Genomic DNA, 20095 nt, shown 5'->3' with positions numbered 1-20095 from the left:
TTGTTTAACACTTTTACTTTTTGGCAAGGCAACTCCGGGCAGTAAGAAATTATAATTTACATAATAATTTGGCGCTATTTGCTGATTGATTTGCGCTGCTTGTCGCTCATTTCTTGTCGCTGGCTAATCTCCAGCCTTGAACACCTCGAACAAGCTGTGTGCGCGCATTTGTCGCCCCAGTCTTTTGTTTGGATTTAATTGGTTTCGATTTTGGCCAGAGAAGGTAGAGAAAAACATGCAAAATTTTGCCATAGATAAGCGAAAGAAAGACAAAAAACAACGAAAGAGTGGCCAAATTTGCATATGAAGTTGGCGATGGGCACGATAAATTAACATGGGTGGTGTGCGAATTTTGTTCGCAGATTAAGATAGATCGGGCTTTCATTTACATAAATGGAGTTAAGTAAGGTGAAAGACTCCTGCTGGCGAACACCCACGGGTATTAGAATCTTAATTGACAGCCAGAGATATGCCTTTAAGATTGATTTGAAATTATGTTTCGGACTAGCTCATCAATATGAATTTTGGTAAGTATGGGAAGTTGTATAATTAAACTAAAAAATTAAACTAAATAATTTAAAATATTCTTAATGTGCTATTTAAATGCCATTAAACTTTTAATGAAAATAGTTTTAGTTTAGGTTTTGAAAAAAATCTATAAACACGCATTAGATGTGCTAGGAAGTTTTTCTTACAAATTTTTAATGCTTTCATTCTTTGGAATTTTGTTATATGTTCTAAAAATGTTAAATTTTGTTTTTAAGTGCACTATTAATATAATATTTTTATTATGAGCCCATTCTGTCTTTATAATGTATACCTGATTCACAGTCAATACTACAAAACTACGCCACTTATAAAAGTTGTAAAATTTTCTTTCACAAAACGAGAACTTTCATCCTCCAATTTGTCGACACCGATCGTGTCTTTCAATGTCATTACAGAAAATTATACGCCCAAGTATATCTAAAGTACCCACTACAGTACTACACAGTGGAATACCGAAAAGCAAACGACTTTCACCCAACAGCTGACAGCTACTACCAGATACCAATTGCTACTGCTGCTGTGAGAAATCTCTGACATTTCTCCCGATTTCAGTTCACTTTATTTTGCACCATTTTATGACACATTCTTCGCGTTGCCTTTCTGTCAATTGCGGTTCACAAACAACCAGCACAATGGGTGCCGTGGCTTAAGCAGAAAGCAAAAGCGAAAAGTACTTTGGCCGTAGAATGGCATCGGTCTTGTGAATGTAATTATATGCACGGTAAAGAGTAAAATAAAATAAAGTGGGGCCCACCAGTCAACTTGATAGCTATTTGAGACAGCCAGAAGAAAGTCAAATGATTTGTCAGGCGTGACAGAAAAAGTACAAGAAAGGCAGTTAATAATACCAACGAACTTGGCATTATTCGAGGGTTCTTTGGACCTATTTTACACAATGGAAGGGGAAAGTGCTCAGTACCTCGATTCTACGGCGAGTATTCCTCTTTTTGTTTGACTAATTTCATGCAACAGAAGCAGTTTATGGCCTATTAGATATGCAAATTGAACACGATTTGCAATCAGCCTTATCACATAAATTATTTAACAAGTCGCTGTGGCTGATGCTGTTGTTGTTCCTCATGCCCAACTAAGCTTAGCTTAGCTTCGGCTTGTTTTGTTTGCTTTGTCATTGCCATATACAGATGAATATGCTTGTACAATAACCTATCTTATCGCCCGAACCTTTCCTGATACTTGCCGCGTATTACCGAGTATTTTCAGTACTTGATGGCATGAGTACGTCATTGAACTTGACTTTGAAGGCGTTCCACTTTATAATACCATGTTTAGCTTTAGATCTTCACCATAGCCAGCATTCCCGCCTCCTTCTGCCACTCGGTGTCAGTTGGAAACGCATTCGAAGTCACATCTGTTGGCCCGTGGAAACCAGTTTCCTAAGAGTCTACTATACTCCGCTGCTGGCCCGATGGTCACTCACTTGGTTGGTTGCTTGGTTGAAAATTAAAGTTAATTTTTTGCCTTTTTACTTTGCTGATCATCAGTGATCACCGGGCAATGTGGGGGCGTCGTCAGACAGAAAGAACTGGGGGCAAAAGTTGGCTGCCGTCTCATGGTTGCTCGCATCAATATGCTAATTAAAACTGGAAACTGGAAATCATCCACCGACAGAGACAAATAAAATGTGATTTTTTGTTTAGCCTTTTCGTTTTGTCATGAAATTTCCCCCTTTGGTCGCATCGTTCCCATTGAGTCACAGTTATATCGTTCTTTATTTTTGGTTTACAACTTTCTTGCGCCCATTTCGACAAGTTCGTCGCTTAAGTCTTTTGTTTTTTCACTTACTCACTCCAGAACTGGGACGAAAAAATCCCTGCTAATAAAACGCAATGACTTGTTAAAAACAGAAATTATGAATTGCCGTTAGCATTTTGGGTGAAATTACACAACTTAACGGTTAATTTCGAATTTTTGTTGTATTTTTTACGTAATTTGCGTTTGTTCGTCTGGACAAAACGAAATAACGAGCGCAAAGGGCAACTTCGCGGCGTTTGTTGCACTTAATGAAAGAGAAAAACCGAAATGAAAACAGACGGGGCTAAATAAAAGACAAAACGGTCGAGCAATCCGTCAGACTGACAGGCTTTTGACAGCTGAAATGCTTTTGAGGGAATTTCGCTTCGCTCTTTGTTCATTCTTTGTCTTGGCCGAAAAAAATTTCAATTTTCATTATTTATTTATTTTGCTTTTCGGTTTCGTTGTTTCACAGTTGCACGCGGAAATAATTCAGATAATCGATGACAGCTTCATTTTTACGTTGCTTGAATGACGAGTAAGAGGGCTTTTTGAAGAAATACTTTGCTGGTTTTCATTTTACAGGGTAAACAGCTTTAAAGAAACCGTTCTTAAGTTGACAGTAATTGCATTTTTAGAATTGTCACAAGCAGTAAGTCTTGATAATTATAATTCGGATGTTAAATAATTTGCAATAATTTCATGTTAATTTATCGCGGATCTTATTAGATCAGACGGTGTAATTTCTAGCTCCGATTACGTTATTTCTTCTTTCTTTTTGGCTAATTTCCATATCGATTGTCCGTCACACGGCTTGGGACTTTATATTCTCTACGTCTTTTTTTTGACGAATTTGCCGTTAAGTCATGAAACGTTGACCCGTCGAACTTGTTTGCTTAGGCTTTGCCATCAGTTGGCTAGATCTCCAATTGAGTAAGGTTAGGTTGAACGGAGAGACACGAATGGGACGCTGATGGATGTCAGTCAATGAACGAGAGCTAAAGATCAGATTTCCGAGAGTTCTATCGTAATCCCGTTGCGTGGGCGATGACAAATTTTTTCGGGGCACACGTGCCTTTGCACAAAGATCAAACGAAAAGTTTGCTGTTGAATATGTCGCCATATTGCGTCATTTGGATTATTCCGCATGGGTCGCCACACGCTGGCCATAAAACTGCAGTTTATGGCTTCGTGAATGGGGGTCCACAGTGGTTGCGATGGAGGAAATAACCATATCAAGGAACTGGTGGTTAGAATGGCCAAAAACTAGACTGACATTAACACTGCACGTCTTTGCTCTAAAGATCCGAATCGCCGTTTGTGCGGATGGACCGAAAAAATGCATGGTAAAATCTCTTTTTTTTTTAGAAATTCTAGTTCTTCGACCTTTTGGGTCCACTACAATACGAGCTCGCAACAATGCAATGCACATACCAAATAGATTGTGATTCAGCCGTTTGATTAGCACTGACACTTTTCCCATAAATAACCAGGCAAAACATGTGCCCCCAAAGGCAGCCAAAGAACAGAACAGTCGACTCGAATGCGCCCCTGACACGCAAAAGTACTTAACAATGACCAAAGTGTACTTAAAAGGCTAAAAATGGTCAATACTGCAAGTACGTGGTACGTACAAGCGACAAACTTGAAATGGCAGAAAACAGACAGCAGCTGGACTGGCTGGCTAACAAGCTCTGATGCCTTTTGGCCAAAAGACAAAAGGATGCCTCTTAGAACTGTCTGTGCAGAATGGCAATAGCAGCGGCAGCAGCAGCAGGAAATAAGCTGCAGCTCCTTTTAAAGCTAACCAAGGCCTTAAACAAACAGCCATTGGGACTGGACCCTCCTCCTCCACCTCCACCAGAATCCGCAGAAGAACCCGAGGAAGAGGTCTTGGCCAGAGCGTCCTAAGTGCTGCAGCTTGTTAGGGCCCAAACTCCCCGGTTTTAGCCATCTCTGTCTCGCTGTGTGAGAAATCATTTCAAGGTGTCTTTTGATTGCCCTGCTTAGTCAGTTAATGAAGGGGTATATTGATTAGTGACCCGGCTATTTAAGCTATCTGGTATTATATTTTATTTAACATATTTTTTTATTTGACATAAAATATTTTTTTTTTAATATTTTTAATTTGTTTATTTTAATCATCAACTACTATTTAGTAATATGTATATAATTATGGTCAAGCCTAACTTTGAACTTTTTTCACTTATTTATTTTTAAGCCACTTTTTTAGTTTCCAATATACCCCCTTGATAAATATTGCTAGGGCATCAATTTACCCTAACCCCCATCTGAATCATTCCGAGGCTTATTTCTTTCCTGTTGTTATTGCCTTGGCGGCTGCTGCGTTGTTAGTTCCTTTTGTGGCTGTCTTTAAAAATAGTTTATCGCCCGATCGCGCATTTATTTCGTTTGTCTCTGTCGAAGTGTTGCCCCCTATCCACCACCCCTCTGGGCCCCCTGTAGGCCCCAAAGTTAATGCTGTCAAGATAGCAAAAAGGAAATCAATGCAGCAGCTTGTTTGGCCGGGGCTCTAAGGGCTCTTACTACCTCTTACAGTCGTTTTCCCCCCAGATGTCCGTTTTTGTGTGAGTTACATGATAAATGCAACAGCTGTGCCACCAACAACAGCTACAAAGTGTCCAAGAAACAGGAAATGAAATCTGGGCCCTCCGCAACTCGAGATCTTTTGTGCTGGTCTTTGGGGATCCAAAAGGGGAAAACAAACAGCAAGCAGAAAAATATTCTAAATTGCTGATTAACACGCCGCCATCTGCTGGCTCGATCGAAGGCAAAATATAGCTTTCGAACTGAACATAATGAGGTGGTTTGTGCAATGGCCATAAGCCCAAATGCAAATCTGGCAAGAGGATGACTTGGACTTTTGCTAAATATTGTTGGCCAGCAATCAGTGGGGGAAATTGCAAAATTGGGGAAGATTTCCTTAGCATTCGACTAACAAATCTGTGTTGAGTGGGCAAAACCATTATTGGAAAATTATTTTTAAAAAAATTATGGTCTTTAAATTTAATATTGCAGAAAAAACAACTAAATACTAATAATTATAATAATACAAGAATTAAACTCCTACCGCTCAATAATAAGTTCTTAAATATATATTTACAAAATCTGCACACCATAATTCAAATTGATGTATTTTTCCCATCGCAAATACCTAGTATTTTATTGAAACTTTCGCTTTGGTCGATTTATCACCTACGACGACACTCATTCACACCGCATCACGTCTATAGCCAAAGTAGAGCGCTAGCATAAAAGACTTCAATCCATCCGCAGACCTAATGACTTTCAAAATGTTCACTTTGTGCAGTCGGTTATTTTCAGTTGTTGCCATTTCTTTCAACAATTAAATCATAAAGCGCAAAAATTAATTATGACAAATGGCGAAACGAAAACTTTTCATTTCAAAAGGCGAAGAAAATAAAAAACAAATGGACCAAAATGAGAGCAATAATCAATAATCGATACAAAAGTAAGTTGTTAAGGAAAAGTGAACAGCGAAATGGAAAAGTGAAAGCCGCCAAAACGCAGAATGAAGTTGAAAAAGTTTAAGGAAATTATGTTCGACTGTCTGTGAGTGTCGGGCACAACCGCAAGAAATAGGAAAATTATATCTTGGTTCCGCATTTGCTATTGAGTAACCGAAAGCACTGCACCCTGACAGATAACTGAACCTGCTGGGCCAATGGACTCGTTAAAACCCGACTAAACAAGCCGTCAATAATGTATAAAGATAGAGAGTATTATTGAGTATTCCCCCGCTGTACGAAGTCAATTAATTTTCAGGGTCAGGGCCCAGAAAGCAGCCCCAAAAAATAAACTGAAATTGCTTATTTCCTCGCCCAGTTATCGCACCTCAATAGTCGCACAACAGCCATTTCTGTCTTTAATTCTAGGTCAGCGACGACCTTCACGTGTGCGCCGACAAAAAATTTGCATATCGCCCCATATAAACACTGTTATATAATTCCATCCAATTAGCCCGCATTATTAAATTTCAACTTGAACTTTTCTAACGACCGAAATGTAAACAGAGGAAATTGAGCTATCAAAAAACGCTCAAAACGGCGCCACGAAAATTAACTAGAGACGCTTAGACCTTTACAGTATTTTTGGAAACAAAGAAATTTAGTAAAGATTTTATTTCAAGGTTCAGATATATTTAACTATTTTGTTTAGTAAATTAAAAGTAAATATATCTTACAAACACGTTTTTAGTTAATATCATGTATATTTAATTTATAAAATAAATTAGTAATAACAAAATATTTCACTAAATAAATATTTATACTTTATAAATATTTCATGAAGATAACTGTTGCTGATTTTTAATCATTGATTACATTACATTTCGTATTACATTTTGAGACATGTTGACTTTTTCATTTAAATATGGCATAATAAGACTAGCTCAGATAAGGATTCCCACATAATATTAATTAAAATTTACATCACAGAATGCAGACTAAAAATAATTTATTTTATATATATTTTATGCCACGCGTGCTGCATGCAATTTGTCAGTTGGCTTTTAGTTTGCTGGCTGGCAATTACGGCTAGAAGTTTGGCAATTATTTACCTGCGCTGCCTTCCAGCTAACGGATGGGAATAATATACGAATGCAAAGAGCGTTGAAATTATTCTAACTGATTAATGGATAGTGCTTAAAGCTAATTAAAACATTAAATTATAAATGGTAAAACAAATTAACTGTACAAACAATTGCTGAACCAAGGTATGTGGGTTAACGGAAAAACTCCGATCGACTGTCAAAGTTTTCCATTTAGAAATCGTGTAAAAGTTAATTGCGATTGGCGATCGGAGTTAATTGAAAAAAATTGTTTCTGTCGGCCGTCAGTTTTCTTGCATCGATGACAGAAAGTGCAAGTGGGAAATGCTTTAACAAATTGATGAAAATGGTTGGAAAACAAATATATCTCGATGCTATAAACCAGCATGTAAAATTTCGATTATCTCTTAGACATTGTACAACCATTTTCATTGCCATATCTTGAGCGTTTTGCAAGCCAATCAACTCAAGAGCGTGAAAAACATTCACAAAATATTAGGAAAAAACGTTCGAGAAGAAAAAAGGCAATAATAAATAATATAATTGCTTGACTTCATGGGATAAGCAACGACGAACAAATTAAAACCATGAAAACAAGTCATAAAAGAAACAACAAACCCGAAATGAAATAACAACATCAACTTAAACTAAGACAGCAAAAAATGTTACAAATTTTCTAGTTGCTATTGTAGTAGTTGTTGGTGCTGCTAAGATTGCGCAGTCAAAGACCTTCATGCTCGTAATTGGCAGCCCCACATTAAGCCCATACCCGAAAAAATCCCCCGAAAGCTGAAGGAAATAAAAAGAGCTAAAAGACAAGAGCCCAAAGGTGACGTCCCCCCGAACAAGAGACTATCGTGAACATAATTTATGCAGGCGAGTAAAAATGAATAAACAAAAAGCTAAGAATGAGACAGGAGCCACGTCAGGACTGAACCGAACTGAACCCTCAACTAATGGGATTTAATATGGCTTCCCTGCACCCATATGATGGCTACAAGAAGCTAACCCCAGATCAGAGCTAATATGCTCCGCAAACTCTGGCCAAATCTCAGGCAAGACAATACCAAGAGTTTGATGTCCCCGAAATGGTATCCAATGAGTGTTTTTAACAATGGGTATTTGATTTTATTAGGCATTATTAGGTGGAATGGAGTTCAAATTATAAAGTGTAAGAAAAAAGTTTGTCGATTACAAGTTTTCCCTATTTATATTTCAACAGCATATTTAATTAATTTACCTTTAAAATGTTAACGAATTTATTTCAAACAGTTAACGCTTGTGATCAAAGGTTGGAGTTGAACAACTTATACAATTTTTAGAAAAATTCAATTTTTAATTTTTGAATTACTCAAACTTATTTTTTAAGGGGTATCCAAAAGTCGTTGTTATAACAGCTACCACTTCTCCATGGCTCCCATTTTTTCCATCTCGCCTTAGTGTCTCTGTAATTGTTTGCAATTATTACAATTCGCAAGCAGTTTTTGGCGTTGGCTTTGGCCACGGCTCAGCGGGTGGCGTTGGTTGGCCAGTCCGCTCCCTCGGATCCTCCCGCCAAAAACCCGGACGGAGCCTGGATTTTCTCCACATCAAAAGTTTTTTGCCTGTCGGCCTGTTGGTTCCATGGAATGACGTCAATAAACACATTTCGGCTTTTTGTTCGCTGTCATTTGGCTCTGGTTTCTGGTTTTAGTTGAATTTATTTTTTTTAGCCTTTTCATTCCTCTATTTTATGACACTTTGCCGCGTAAATAATTGTCATTTGGCATTGCTTGGCTTGTCATCAATCCTGCGCGTTGACGACTGTAAACTAAGAGTTTTTCTGCGACTTTTGGTAAGCGGCTTTGATTTGTTGGTTCAATGACACGGCTCAGGAGACGCGTCTCGGTTGGGGTGCCGATTTGATGGCTCATTTAAATGGTACCAGCAGGATGGGAGCTGGATTCAAGTGACAGTTGACGATCGCAGACACTTTGATATTTAGACGATTGGCCATGGAAAACTTTCACTTAGAGCACTGAGTCGCTGAGTTTGGATAAAGAGATTAATTATATGCATTTGCGGCAAGGCAATTTTTTTTCAAGTTTGTGTCCTAAGTCGTTCGTTTTGGACTGGCTGGCAAAGCCGTTTGTTATTGGCTTTGTCTAAGCTAAGATGTTTTTCAGAGGATTTGCAGCTTTTGGGTTATTGACATCTTTAAATCTGCTAAAGATTAGTAAAGCTTAAGTAAACTTGGTTTATATGCAAACAAAATGTAAGTCCCAAAATAAGAAAGTGCATTTATGCATTCAAAAAATATTGTTATCAAAATGAAAAATGTAATGAATAGGTACAAGAAAATTCCGTATTATTTTAATTTTAAAAATTTAAACATTACCAAATATATGTAAATAAATTACAATGTATAAGTAAACTAAATTCTGAGCTCATACATTTCATGACACTTTTATTAGCCCTGATTAAAAGAAATCGAATAAGAAATACTATTAATCGCCTTTATGATCAGCTTAAAAAGACATCAAAAAATCACTCAGAGCAAACAATAAATTCTAATCACAACTTCCTCAGCCCCTCACCAATCTGTCGGCACTCGATTCTCCATCAAAACACTTTATGACTCAAGGGAACATTTGCATTTTTATAAACCCCAAACAGAGCCGACACCCACCACCACAGTCCCCTTTTGAGAGACCGAAAGACTCTGGCCATTATGCATATCGAATGAAGCTATTAAATGTTTAATTGCCAGCATTGGCCAACTCCGGAGTTGAGATAGGCATGCATCCATTTCAGACTTCGGGAATCTAAACAAATTAGTGGCATTTTCCTCATTTGCATTTCATTTATGCAGATGCCGAGCCGAAGACTTTTCGCAATGTCCACGGGACCGCGAACAAAGAGCCTAATTGAAGGTAATTTAAATTGATTAAACATGTCTATAGGCTGGGCCTCCACCACTGTTCACTATTCACTGCTCAGCGGATCGTGGTCGCTGTCTGTTTTGCGGAGGTGTTTGTTTGCTGCAGTTTTTTGGCTGCTCAATGATTTGGCATTGTCTTGGAAAAAATGAAAAATTAAACAAGAAATCGTGTGTCGTGTGGGTCGTTTGGCAGTTGTGATGGGTGGGTCACCGCCACGATGTGTGGGGTTCTGCAGTGTGTTAAATATGGTAGCATGTTTTGAGGTGTTTATGGTTTAATTACGGCTGGCGATGATGAAAAATGAAAGGACTGCAAAGCAGCAGTCTTTTACCTTAATTTTAAGCCTTTCGATATCATCATAGCCAGCAAAAGACCTTGAACCCGGCTTTAATTCCAAATTTACTATGAATCACGTCTATGAACATCCTGTTCTAGCCCCAACATTTAATGCCAAAAGATAAATATTTGGTTGCGAAATGCAAACGAATTGCAAACGACCTGGCAAAGTTCATTGGAAGCATTTGCTAGAAAATGATTTATAAAGAATTTTATTTATGCCTCAGCCATAAAAGGCAAAGCTAATAATTATGAATTTGAAAAGCTTTGTTTATACTTTTTGTATGATTTATTTGTATTTCGTTTGAAAAAATATCACAATGGGAATACATTTTTATCCTCACTCAATAATGTCAAAAATATCATTAAAACTTATTCAGAATGCAAAACAAAATTCCACATAATATGAATTTTGGGCAGCATCAACCATTAAACCTTTTCTGGTCGAAAAGGGTGTGTAAAGTAAAGTGTCACTTGCAATTTTTGCATACAAAATGAGACAATAAACGTGAGAAGCTCGACAAATTCGGAATCCATTCAATAAGGATTTTGCCTTCCCACTTTTAATTTTTGTCATAACCCATTGGTAACTTCAGCTTAATTAAAAAGTCTCTCGCTGCGGTGTTGAAATGGTCTTAATGTCAACCTCGGCTGCCACGGGCAACTCAAGTTCTAACTCTGACATTCAGCACGACCGATAAAACGACCAAAAGGCGCGTGCCCATAAAAATACATATAGAAGACGGCGTGGAGGCAAAGAAATCAACTATTATCGCGGTTTTTTGACGAGGTAATGCAATATGCCATAAGCCCGCAGTTCCGCACCCAGTTTTCCGTTTCAATATCTTTCGGAGGTGACAATTGGGGCCAACACCTTTTGAGCCCAAATGGTAATTTGCACTAATGCATGCCATAAGTTCCTAATGCGACATTTGTCGTCCGCGAAATCGCTGGATATTGATATAAATATAAAATAAGGTTCGGTCTAGATAAAAAGAGTCCGTTAGGATTGGGTTTCTTATATAAATAAATATGTAAAGTTGAGACAAAGAAAAAAAATCCAGACAACTATCCCCATAAGGCTTGAGTGAGAGAAACTTCGATGACTAATGGGCAATCTGTGAACTCATGCCCAGCTTTAGAATCATTGACCCTCAATTGTTCAAAAATATATTAATGAATCACGCTATATGCACGGGGTGATTTTTTTTCCTAATGAACCCTGATGAGTTGGGTGGAGGTGGTAAGATAATAAATTGGCCAAATTTGAGGTAAACAAAATATCATGGCAGGCGAAAATAATGTGCAGACCAAATAATTAACTGAGAAAAATAACTTTATAAATCAGACAAAGGAAAGCATAAGAATGTTCTCTTCCATTGTTGGCTGCCTTTAAAATGGAGCAGGGCGAAATGGGTTCGGAAATCATAATTATAATTATGGGAATGGTTTCTTGGCACAAAAGAGAATGTATTTCTTTCATTTGCAATGTTTTTTAGTTTTGAATAAGAAATAATTTAACAGCGAGTCAAAATAAAATGTTATAGTCAATGACCTCAACATGGAAGATTTTGAGGAATAGAACTTGTACTTTTCCTGGATATGTTTAATGTTTTTAAAGAACTTAAAAAACAAACATTATAATTAATTATTATTTTTTGATAGGTCATGTTAGTACTCAATATCGAGTTCTGGACAATTTTCTTACTGATTTATTGCATCATCAACCATAGAGATTTACTCATTAGTTGCTTGATTTTTGGATAGCAATTTGTCTTGGGTACTAAATCCTCTCACCGAGTTTCTGATAATATGCATGCGAGTTTCAATGTCTATAAAGTCTAGCAAAATATACATAACAATTTATTGCCCTGGGTTTAGTTCAAATAAATCAAAATGAGACGAATTGCACGTACCTGTCCGTTTGATATCTCTTTCCAGCCCGAAGTCCACTGAAGGCGTTTTAGCTTATATTTTATTTGGCTTTATTTCATTATATTCTGGTCCGATGCAAAAAGCAACAACAAATGCACTGGCGATTGGCATCAATGTCGCTTGGCCGCTTTTTTCTCCTTTTTTTCGCCGTGCTCCGTTGATTGTATTCACCAACACACACACACGCACAGGCACACACACACAAAGGCACACAGACAAGGGGCTCAATGAATCAATGACAATTCGACTTAATAAAAAAACGCGTGGTATAGGGGAATTTTTTTTTTAATTTTTAATATTTTTTGTCTGCTCTCGATGAATACGAAAAACGCGTAGTCAGCTAGGCATTGGACAAAAATTATTGAAAATGTTTTCAGTATTTTTTTTGGCAAAAGTTTCAATGATCAGTGGGCGATTGTCTGAGTGTAACAGCTGTTTTTCGGGGGCTGGAAGTGGGGGCTTCTAATCGTTGCACCTGACGGAGCATCTAAAGACAAACCCGAGTAGCCACAACCTTTCCCTTTCTCGGACTTTTCCTTTTTTGTCTCTGATCTTTCACTTTCTTTGCAATTGTTTTTTGGGGACTCGAGGCCGCTCAGTCTTCGAGACGGATTCAGTAATCTCGGGGTCTTGAATTCGCCAATTTTGCATTTCACACTCTACGCCTGGCTTCACTCGAAGTCACAACATCCCAGCCAACCACTGTTTAATGTTTACTCGTGTTTTTGTTTCTAGATTATTATTTGTATACTTTTATTTTCGGCACCGAAAAGTGTGTGTTCATACGGTGTCTGCTCGCGCACACAGCTATATACACATTAATATTTGCTTTATAACGAACTCGTTTTCAAGTTTTAGAGCTGCCCAGAAAACCGAACAACCGTCTGTCTCGCACGCCAACGCTGTACTAAAAGAGTTTCGCGCTCGCACCTCGCATTAAATACAAATGCCTCCGACAATCTGGCTATAGTTTTTCAACTTGGCCAGGTTCGTAGACGGGGTCTCTCGATGATGTCAGCCCAGTTTGGGAGCGGCTCTCCGGCAGAAAGAGCTTGTATATACCTGAGATACAAAGATACAAAGTCACAAAGAGAGCCTAGTTGAAGCCGCTCTTTGGCTTAGTTCCACTTTTTCGCAGGGGGATAAGTGTGTTTATTATGGCTTACAATAACCATTCCTACACACTGTGCTTAACTCATTGTGGAAAACGTTGATTTATTGTGTCTTTCTCAAAAAGGAGCTGCACAATAAAAATTCATAACAATTGAAATATATCTATAGGTTAAACGCTAACAAATGATATCATGTCTTATCCTCAACTGCACCTATATTACTTAAAGAAAATATAATCTTGGTAGAGTCAAGTAATATATTAAATATTAAAAAAAATGATTTCCAGTTATTTTTTAATTTTTCCCTCCTACCATTAAAGTTTCCATGAATCTTTGGCCAGCTCGACAACCCTGCTCGAAGCTCTCTTACCAATTTGCTCTTTTTCAACCGGCTTTTGTCTGACATCCAACCGGCATTTTTAACGTAACGTAAGGCCTGTCGAAGCTTTACGTGCCATTGAACCAGACTTTATGGGTCTTGCATCGAAATTGGGTTTTATTGTAATACTTTTACGACGCTTGTGGCTCTGGCTAATTAAACATTTATTGTTTTTAGCCTTAAGGTGTCATTGGGCCACGCTGGGCGAGCGAATTAAGCCATTAATTAGAACAGCACACTTTCGATATGCGAGTGCGAGTATCTCAATGCTGAACGTGGGACGAGCCCAATGCAGTCTAGAATGATTACTACCCTACCTACAGCACTCATGCAACACGCACCAGCCGGTTAATCATGATCAAAAGGGGAATGGGGGATCTGAGACGATATATCCACGAGTCTATATATGCATGTCAAGTTCAGACGCCGCAAGTAAGGTCTCGCCACGCACTGGGGCATGAAGATCGAATGCTCTCGGCTGGCAGATCAGTTCTCCTCAGTGTTTATGAGTAAAACCCTTCAGTGGGTGGCCATATAAGTGAGGCATAAAACTCTGTAAAGGCCTTTGCATCGGCTACTGCTGCTGGCAGGGGTTTAAGGTTTTTAGCCATGGCTTTCGCTACACGCGCCACTTGACCCTTTCGGGGTTGCACAGTTCAAAAACGTGGCTCTGGCTGCCGCATTCGCAATGCAATTGAAATTGGATTTGGACTTATTCGGATCCGCGAATTAGTTGCATTCGTTGGTCGGTCGGTTGGTAGCATGGCGAGCTGTTGTCATGCCGTTCCCTGCCCTCAACTCTTTCTGGAACAAATTTTTGAACAAATCGCATTTGAAAGTTATGGCACGAGTTGTGGGCTGTCGTCGCTGGGCCTACAAATTGCATTTCAAAGTGTTATTTGTTCCCTGTATTTGGTGGTTTCTTGTAACAGTTTTAGTGCTCCATTTTCTTTGTTTGTGGATTAAAATAATATGATGTACTAATTGGAAAGGAAAAAATTAAAGATTTAAAAAAAAATATCATAAAAATTTAAATACAAGTTTAAATGCCAATGACTTGTCGAAGAGCAAACGACAAAAAAGTCCAAGCTTCACACATTAATGCTTCAACTAATGGGCAGAAAATGGGCGTAACCGATAATATCACTCCATCATTGGGTCCACCACGTGCCACACGCAGACATAATATACAAAAAATCATTAAAAAATATACATAACACAAAAAAAACCCACAAAAAAAGGTAAGCTCATATTTTTGTGTGTTCACCTGGGTGCTTCCTCAAACAAATTGTTGTACGTGTTTTGACAATCTTCCTGAATTTGACTAGACGGTGCATGCCTGACTAATTGCTAAATACAAACCGAGAAAAAAAAACCAAAACAAGAAGCCAAACTTTTGCAGAATTAAATGTTTAAATACACTTGGTTTATAAGAGAATATTTTGGTGTTCAATTCTCACTAAATTTTGATTAGTAATTCTATTTAATTCGATAATTACACCGTGTGACAAAGATGTTAGAAGAGATTATTCGCTTGGCTGTGAAATTCCATTGTGCATTTTAGAAATATTTTGAATGGAATGGCTAAAGTGTGGCTTATCAAAGTATTCGGTTATAGTTTTAAATTTTTGGATTAAAAAAATAATACGTTTGAAATTCACACAATTAGTTTGCAAAGGGTATCATAGAAAAAATTATATTTCATTCAACAAAAACCTTAATTAATATACATATGATTTCTCAAGACTTCAGTTCGAAATCACACTACCCTAAAAAAGGGTATAAAAACACAGAAAATGTTTAATTAGCCGCAAAGCATGAAGAAGAGGTTTTTGTTTGTTTTTTTTTTGTATGTTGGATTTGGAGACACGCCTTGGTAATGGGCAAAGGTTCAACTGTTGACGTTTGCCTGCGGCTTCCGGCGCCGCCACTCAAACAGGTGAGACAGCTGATGTGGAAGCATAAAATTTTAGGAAGCGCATGGCAAAAAGTTAATTGCAATTTTTTCTAATTTTTGGAATTGGAAATATTTTTTTGAGAATTTAAAATATTTAGGCTTCGAAAGAGCCACTTAGTTTTTAGACACTTCATTAGTAAATTAATAAATAAAAGGATAAATAACAAAACAAAGAAAAAACAACATATAACTTTGCTCTCTATTGATGAACCTAACCAAACATTTAATTAACATGTTCAACATTTAGAATACCTTCGTCTCACAAGTGTTTCTTGTCTGGTTCGCATTTTTTGTTTGATTTACGTCTCATTTGCATTTGCGAAGCTACGTGCCCTTTTTGTCAAAAAACCAAATCATAAAAAAAGGAATTGTGTATTTATGAGACATTTATGGTGGGAATATGTTTTGAATATTTTATTAGAGATCGGCATTGCCACGCGCTAGACTTGCCCGCCATTTCAAAATATATGTTGATCAAAAACAAAGAACTATTATTGTTTTAAAAATCATTATTAAGCCTCGGAATTAAAAACTAAGCTTTAAATAATCCATAACAAAACTTATAACATAAAACGCTTTTGTAAAACCACAAATTGAGTCATATTGTGCGATGTTTCTGCCAGAGCCTATTTGCCAAAAGTTTCGCTTTTGGTTAGTTCACTTGGTTCGACTCACGATTAGCCCCCGTAAACTTTGACCCCGTCTAATCACTGTTCATCTCGGGACCTCATGTGTGCGGTGTGGCATGCCCCAAAAGCCTTCAGACAAGTTGGCTGCCAACCAAAGAGGTTCGCCAGACTCTTGCAGCTCACATGCTCTATAAGTAAATACATAGTCGCATACATAACACTTTGCTGACCCAATTCAAGAGCCGAGAGTGTGCTTGGGCTCTGAACCTTTTAAAGAGCTATTACATGTTGCAGCCAAAAGATTAAATGGGCTGACATCAGAAACAACAGCGAATGCCACAGTTAAGCCGAGCTAAAAAATATTGCGTTGTCTTGGGCCGACTGACAAGACAGAAGTCGACACAAAAAACTCTTTGGAAATTGAAAAGAGCCAGCGCAAAGATTATATGAATTCAAGACGAATGGAAAGGGTAAACTAATTTAAAATGTGCTGTAAAAGAGGCACAGTAAATATAACAAACTAAAGAGTACTTACACAATTTGTTGTTTAATTTAAAATGTTTATGTCTGATCTCTGCACGAAGTAAATCTAATATTTAAACATATGTTTGACTGAAAGCTATTATCAACATTCCAAGAGCTTCCTTCCTGTCCTTTTTATACATTTCAAGATCATTTTAATCTTCTCATTGGATTAAGCTTTTTTTCATAATCGCTTAATTAACTTAAATTGTGGATATTTGATATTTCCTACTGCCACAGCCGAAGATCAAGCGATAAAAATCTTGGAGCTATAAGGGAAACGGCTCAAGAGATGCTGCCAACAAGAAACGTCAAATAGTTTAGGCCAAATACAGCTAAACTAATTGGCTTCCTGGACAACGAAAATGGCAAAGACCACATCTGCGGCTAAATAAACAATTTAATTATAAATAAATAATTAAATAAATGCCCGACACGGACAGCCAATTTACATGGCATGTAAATGTTTTTTTTCTGCTCAATTCTGGCCAAATTCTATAAATAAAATTCATATAAATCAGTCAGTCAAACGATTTTGGACAAGTTCAAGTTTTTACGGAGAAGCGCAAATGTATAAGGCATTTATACAGTACGTTCCATTGGTATAAAACTGTACACTGTTTGACCTTATGAGAGCAAATAATAAAAAAGAATTAATTCATTATTATTATTTATATTTTTAATTTTAAACTGCAAATGGAATTAAATTCTTATTATTATCTGCTTTACGGTTACGATAGCAACTGTGTATTTGGCATAGGCTGACAGTGGATCGATCTGCCTTGTATGGCAACTGGACCATGTGGCAAAAGTGAATATCAATTCGAATTTAAACTTGTTCAAGTATTTCTATATCGTTTGTTCTCGCTCGCTGGATCGTCTCAATCTGAGACCCACGCGTGTTAATTACAAATTGTTTGTTGTGCCTGCTGTCGATGTGGTTCTTGCCATTGTGGGCATTATTTTGTAGTATACTTTTGTATTTTTAGTTTTTTAATTTTATTCTTCTCTATAGTTTGGGGCGCGCAACTTGTGTCACATTTAGACGAAACTTATTTGTCATGTCAGCAATTAATCAATGGAATTTTATAATTTCATGCAAGTTACATGGAATCACAGGGGGGCTGATTCAAAAGTTTTCGATTTGAATATATTTCGTATTATGGTCAACACATGTCGAGCCATAAATGATATGAAATATTAATTATTTTTTACAGATTCTGTTTAAAATTGGGAGAATAATAATGGTTTTGCTCTAAAATAGGTTAGGCTACCATTACTGCAGTTTTTTTTATTTCTTTCACAATTTTCGTAATTATTCAACTCATTTTCATTGGGGGACAGGACAGGCATTGTGTCTTTCGCAATGTTTCTTCATCTTTAGTGAGTACAGCATGCCATAAAGTCTGTCCCAGTCAGTTACTCAGTCAGCAAGGCAGTTATTCATTAGGTCGCCGTAAATGGTCAGCAAAAAATACTTCGGTTGTTAAATGGTTAAATGCGAATTTCTTGTTTTCCGAACCGACTAGCTGAGAAAGCTTTACTGTGCCATGATCTAATCAAAAAGCGATAAAGTACATGTTGAAATGGATCACCATGGAAGGAAGAAATCTGAGATTGCTTGGATAAAAAAACCCATCGAATCATGCCACTCTAGGAAAACATAAATATAGTTAAAGAAATAATGGTAAAATAAAAATGAAGTATTAAATGATACAACTTTGGTATTCCATTTCCATGACATATATCATATCTTTGTAGCCTAGTTTTGGTATTATTATATAATCCAATTAAGATGTGGAAACAGTGAGTTTTAGGCAATATTAAATGTTACCCACCGAACGGCATTGTACATAATTAAGCACTGTTAATTGCCATAAGTGAATGAGGTCCAAGTAGGCGTTTCTTCCTCTTTACATGAACACCTTTGGCTCGATTTCGGGTTGCCCAATGGCGGGGTTTTGGGGTCCACCAAGAGCTGTTACAATTGCGCACTTCATTTGTGCCACGGGTCTAGGAGGCTGATTCACCTACATTAGTTAATTATGCGCACCATTAAGCCCGTTGAATACCAGCCAAAACGAGGGGAGTTGGACCAAGGGGGCGGGTCAGGTGTTGGGTAATCCTCCAGTAGACAATTGTCTCTGGAGCGTCTATCTGGCATCTTCATTGCTCGCTCAAGCAGCCCACACCCGAGTGACAGTGAACTCAACTGGTGAGAAATTAATTTTTTTTTAAAGGATGGAAATGAAGAAAAAACAAGAAGAAACGCTATAGTCGGGTGCCCCGACTATCATATACCCGTTACTCAGCTAAAGGGATTGCGAGGGAGATGGAGATATAAAACTTTGATCGGGCATAACTTTTTAACGATGGTATGATTTGACAAATTTGTTTTACTTTTCGATAGGTATTAATAAACACAAACAAAATTGCATTTATATTTTTCCAAAATCTGGCGTACGAGTGGGCGTGGCGCTCGGATGAAACTAACTTGCGCTGCGTAGGAAGTCCAAGAATATGTGTGGGTAATCCCAACTTTCTAGCTTTTGAAGTTCCTGGGATCTCAGTTTTCATACGGAAAGACAGACAGACAGATATGGCTAGTTTGAATCGGCTAGTGATCCTGATCAAGAATATATATTTTTTATAGGGTTGGAAATGCATCCTTCTAGCTGTTACACAGTTTTGCACGAATACAAATATAAAATATTAAAATATTGTAACTCTAATAATTATGATTTAATTCACTGTTATATAATTTAACTTTAATATTTGCCTATATTAATTATTTATAGTTTAATTAAGTTAAGTTAACATAAAAAAAAAGGAAATTTAGAAGATTTTTTCTTTGCGGTATATTGGAGGACCATAGAAATTTAAATTCAAATCAAATTTGACTTTTTTTAAATTAATTAATGTTTAATTTTAAATTAGTTCTAAGAGGTTTCTACTGTACTGAACTGTCTATTGTTGTCGCTCGCTGGCGCTGATGGCATCATTTCAGCAGCTTCACCAAATCTGCAAAGCACATGCAATGTCTGCTCTTTTGTAATTTAACATTTTGGCTGGTGGGAAGCTCACTGCCTTATTGACTGAATGACTGAGTGACTGACTTACTGGCTGCTCCCTCGAACTCCACGCGATTCAATTCATCGCTGGCATAAAGTTCGTCGCTTAAGTCTTTCTCCATTTTAATTATTCATTCAATTGTGTTAATTGTATGCGTGCCGCACACTGCACAGCTATTCAATTTTCTATATGCCCAGACATAATGGCAGCATTTGATACACGAGTTGCGTGGGCGGTGTTTCATGTCAAAAAAGAAGAAATAAAATAAGAGAATTAATTTTTCAAAAAATGCTAATGATTGATTGCGTTTGCATCGGTGGATCTCTTTAAGATTTCGGTT

General features: G+C 37.4%; 1 protein-coding gene across 10 annotated transcripts in view; it reads right to left on the bottom strand.

Annotated features, from left to right (window-relative positions):
* Positions 1 to 12981, bottom strand: part of LOC108068309 (serine-rich adhesin for platelets) — a 38410-nt gene extending 25429 nt beyond the window's left edge. For 8 of the 10 annotated variants that reach the window (XR_011418976.1, XR_011418981.1, XR_011418980.1 and 5 more), the window contains exon 1: positions 12836 to 12980. The gene's annotated coding sequence lies outside the window, so the exon portion shown is untranslated. Of the gene's footprint in view, positions 1 to 12835 lie in introns of all 10 variants that reach the window. The other 2 variants (XR_011418978.1, XR_011418979.1) reach the window with 2 other exon arrangements.
* Positions 12982 to 20095: the final 7114 nt, after the last annotated feature.

The sequence above is a fragment of the Drosophila takahashii genome, chromosome 2L (genome assembly GCF_030179915.1).
Source record: "Drosophila takahashii strain IR98-3 E-12201 chromosome 2L, DtakHiC1v2, whole genome shotgun sequence".
Classification (NCBI taxonomy): Eukaryota; Metazoa; Arthropoda; class Insecta; order Diptera; family Drosophilidae; genus Drosophila; species Drosophila takahashii.
This window is presented reverse-complemented; position numbering and strand designations above follow the sequence as displayed.